The sequence below is a fragment of the Vitis riparia genome, chromosome 15 (genome assembly GCF_004353265.1).
Source record: "Vitis riparia cultivar Riparia Gloire de Montpellier isolate 1030 chromosome 15, EGFV_Vit.rip_1.0, whole genome shotgun sequence".
NCBI classification, from domain to species: Eukaryota; Viridiplantae; Streptophyta; class Magnoliopsida; order Vitales; family Vitaceae; genus Vitis; species Vitis riparia.
The window spans coordinates 7,270,331-7,275,145 of record NC_048445.1 but is presented as its reverse complement, the minus strand read 5'-3'; the positions used below and the strand labels follow the sequence as shown (position 1 = coordinate 7,275,145).

At 32.1% G+C, this 4,815-nt stretch overlaps 1 pseudogene; it reads left to right on the top strand.

Annotated features, from left to right (window-relative positions):
• The first annotated feature begins 1,071 nt into the window (after positions 1-1,071).
• LOC117932698 lies at positions 1,072-2,872 on the top strand (annotated as a pseudogene).
• Positions 2,873-4,815: the final 1,943 nt, after the last annotated feature.

Below are 4,815 nucleotides of genomic sequence, written 5' to 3'. Positions count from 1 at the left end.
TGATGGTACGTACTATTTAAAGTATAGTCTTCAACATCTTGTAGATGTTTTAAGTTTGCATGTAGACTTCAAATTTTAGTATGCATGTAGTGTTACGTTATATATCAGGAAAGAGGTTGATTGGATTGGGATGTTGAATTGGTAAATGAGTCATGGAGTGGGGGTTTGATGGGGGAATAGTTTCAAAACCAGAGGGATTTGCCAAAAGCTGAAAGAGGCCAAGTTTGTGGTCCATTAGTTCATTTCTATAAACGGATATAAATCATGAAAATAAAAATAAAAAATAAAAAAAAATAAAGAGGAAGCTATCACTGGTTCCACAGGCTCAAGGGTGAGCAATTTTTGGGAATTGTGAGAAAAAAAAAAATGAAATTCTGATAGCTATACGTACCATTAGGGTTTTTGGAAGGGTAGTGTAATTTTTAAAAAAAATCATTTCATCGATAGTTTTTTATTTCAAGTAAATTCAGTATAAAATAAATTGTTTTTTTAAAAGAAAAGATAAGTTAATTTAGAAAAGATGAATTTGTTTTTTCGACCATACGAGTTTAATATAAAAGCTTTAAGATAAAAATAATGTAAATAGTAATTTGTCTTTATGAAAATATAAAAATAAATTTATCCTTTAAAAAAATGAATTCCGTGAAAAATAAACAAATTATAAAAAATATCGTAGTTTTGTATTTATTTCTTAAACAATTATTTCTCAACCTAAATTGTTTTTTTTTTTTTTCTAATGGTTTCATCGGTACACAAGGACAAGAATGGGTATCAAGTATATTCTTCTTTTTTTTTCATTACTCTTAAATGTTTGATTTTAAATACAATGCATTCATGACGTACAGATTTTTTTAGTTTTGTCAAAAAGATAACATATATAGTCCAAATCAGTTTTTCCTTGATAAAGTAACCCAAATTTCTTCCCCACATGGCCTTGATTTTATTTTGATAGAAATTAATAGAAACCAAGCACGGTCTCCCTCTATAAATAGCCAGTCAGTTACACATCAAAATCCACCACCCCCACTACCACTGAGCTATCTTCATTTGGCACTCTCTTTACTAGTAGCCATGGCTATTCTTCTTCATCCTCACCCATTTTCTCTCCTCATTCTTCTTTCTCTCTTTCTCTTCTACTAAACCCTCTTCCTGCTTCCATCCCAAGCTCCTCAACTTCTCCAAGCTTCAATCTGATACTGATTGGTCCCCTGCCGGTGCAACCTGGTATGGACCGGCCAACCGGTGCCGGAAGTGATGGTAATGCCTGATATATAAAATAATCAAAATTGTACATATATGCATGCATATTTTCCTACATTTGCTTCTTTAACTAATGAGAGAGCAAATTTTAAAATGTATATTTGAGGAAGGTGTTCAAACTTTTCAACATTTTTGTGTGTGTAGGTGGAGCTTGTGGATATGAGGATGCAGTAGAGAAGGCTCCATTCTCAGCAAAGGTATCAGCTGGAGGCCCATCTCTATTCAAGTCAGGCAAAGATGTGGAGCTTGTTATCAGGTGAATGCAGCAACATATTCCACAGTATAATTAATATACCCTTTTAATTATGTAATAATACTAATTAATCAATATTAATGCATGCTTATTTTTTCATTTTTCAGGTGAAGTGCACAGGAAATGAAGCATGCTCAGGGTCTCCGGTGACTGTGACGATAACTGATGAGTGCCCCGGTTGTGTCTCGGAGTCTACTCATTTTGACCTAAGTGGCACTGCCTTTGGAGCCATGGCTAAGTCTGGCCAGGATGATCAACTGCGCAATGCCGGTGTCTTGCAGATACAATATAGAAGGTCTGTGTTCTACTGAGGATTAATTCCTTTGATCAGTTGCTTATAGTTGATGCAATAAATTTTAATTTCCAAGTTCTTAATTATTAAAACATGGGAAAATTACTCCTTCCCTTTTTTTTTTTCCACTTCTATTGCAAATTAAGAACAAATATTCTTAATATAATATTATATAGAAGATATGGTATTCCATGAAAGGTAAACCTACTGATAGGCAGTACTAGAGCCAGATTTCCCGCGTGGTGTCCTTAACATCTCTTTCTTTGTCTTCTCTAGTTGATAAATCATTTTCTTTTGAATCCTGTCTCTTTTATAATTCTTTATGTTTTGATTGGATGGACTTTTCTTCCTTGACAAACAGACATTTGGCTTTTCTGTCTCCATTTTGACCATCTTGATTCTCATCTGAATAAAATGGCTGACAGGGTTGAGTGCGAGTATCCGGGTACATCAGTGGTCTTTCACGTGGATTCAGGCTCCAACTCAAATTATTTTGCTTCCCTGATTGAATATGAAGACGGAGATGGTGACCTTGCAAGAGTTTATCTGCAACAGGCTCTTGACTCAGACATGTGGGTTCCCATGCAGCAGTCTTGGGGTGCCGTTTGGAAACTTGATTACGGATCCGAGTTACGGGCTCCTTTCTCAATCAAGCTGACTGCACTCGAATCTGGCAATACCCTTGTGGCCAAAAATGTCATTCCAGCGGGATGGCAGCCCGGAAAAACTTATCGATCAGTAGTCAATTTTAATGGCTGAGCTTATTGAGCTCATCGCTTATGTATATGGTTTACTTTTGAAGAAGATCTAATTATATTAAAATGACTTGGTAGACTTTGTTTGGCTTGTTAGAGTCCTAAGAGTTTATACTCAAAGACAAGTAGGCAAGGCACTATCAGGAAGTGAAGTAGGGTCGGCAGATAGCTTTTCCTTTATTGAATAAGTCTCCTCTCGAGGCCTAAGCGGGTATCCTATCACAGAGGAGATAGTAAGTAGGCTTTTACATCTGTCTCCACTCTCTGCCCAGTATATCAATGAATGATCTGATCGAATGCTTATTGATCCAATGCGTGAACCAATGGCACCAAGTCATCAAACGAAAGAGATATCTCAACCATAACTCTATTCTACATTTATGATTCATTTTTTATAATAAATATTTTAAAATTATCTTATAAATTTAAGATATTTTAAATTTAAATGTTGAATAAATAAACTTATGACTTAAGATTAATAAAAATAAATAATAATAAATATCAATTACAACTAATAAAAGTAAAGATATCAATTTAATAACTTAAACTAAATTTACCCAACAGCCTTAATACTTAAAGTAAAAATAAGTAATAAATTTTAAATTAACAATTTTTAAAACAATTTAACTGAAAATCAACTCAAGTCATTAAATAATAAGAAATAAGTTTTATCAAACATCTACTTAATTAAGAAAAAAAAAACTTATTCAATATTTAAAATATTATATTGGTTGTGCAAACATTTAAACTCGTGAGGGGTTTTTATTTTTTGTTTAAAATTATATTTCCTTTATATATATATATATATATATAAACTAATAACAACTTAAGAATCTTTAAAAACTCTTCCCAAGAGGGGAAAGTGAGTGAAGCAATTTAGAAGCAAGCAAGCAAACAAACAAAACAAAAGACAATAAGCAAGCAAACAAAGGGTATTAGTTAAAAAAAGTCCTACCTATATCATATATAACATTCACATTGTTATATATAATATAAGGATAGATTCTGCTTAACATCTACGACCAAACCTTGATTCTTCTCTCCCCTATGTAGATGATATAATTGAGAATAGTTAAGCTAAATGGAAGGAGTTGACATTCTCTCTTATACTTTATAAAAAGGGTTAATTGAAAAAGAATATTAGAGGTTAAAAAGGAGAGAGAGAGAGAGAAAGAGAGAGAAGAATGATGAACAAAACATTTCAAGCCCAATCTATTTTCCACTCTATCCCTTAGCCCTATGCAGCTATGCAGCCCAAGCCCAATCAGAAGAGTCCAGAGTGATGACAGGCCCAAATTGTTCTTGGGCCTCCTTCTCTATTTGGGCTTCATCATCCCACCCCATGATAACAAATAATTAGCTCATATCATTAAACCTCAATAAAATGGTAGGAGGTTACAATCATATGCATTCAATTCAATCAGATCTTTTTCCATCTGATGATAATGGACGGCCCGGATCGCTTGTAGGGTGCTTCATCTTTGGCTTATTGGGCACCCAAGCATTAGTATTTATTTATGCTCCCTAGTGGTTTTGTTGGATGCTTTAGATGAAAGCAAGATCATGAAAAATGATTGACAAGAGATGAAAAGGGAAAGTCTTTGCTTAACTAAAGAGTTTTAGTGACTAATTGAAGTAGTAAGTGCAACTTTCATGACCCACCATTAATCCTTTAGATCTCAACTATATATACTTATCATACCAAACCAAAAGGAAGTGAATGAATTAAAATGAAGGAACACCCAAAAATATATCAAGAGCTAGATTTGGTCTAACATGATGATATGCCAACTAATGAGGTTGATTAATAATTTAATACCATATTTTTAACATAATGAGTTAAACATTAAATTTTTATACTTTTGTTAAAGCTTCGTATATAAAGAAAATTATAATATTTTTGGACGTTGGTACAACGAGGAGTAATAGAAAATATATCTCGTGTTTTATTTATATTAGAGTTTGAATTACTTATTAGAAACGAGAGTAAGAATACAAATGAATTCTTATAAAAATTAAGGTGGAATTTACTTATTTTTACTTAATTCTATGAAAAACTTAAGACAAAATAATACTTAATAGTGTTAAGTATTAAATTATTATTTTTTAATATATATTTTATTAAGTATTAAGGAGTAAAAAAAATCAATAAATTTACTATATAATCATGGTAATTCACTTTTAGCATTCAAAAAAAAAAGTTAAATACTTTGATTTTTTTATTTAGTCAAAAAATTTAAGAAATAAATAATAAA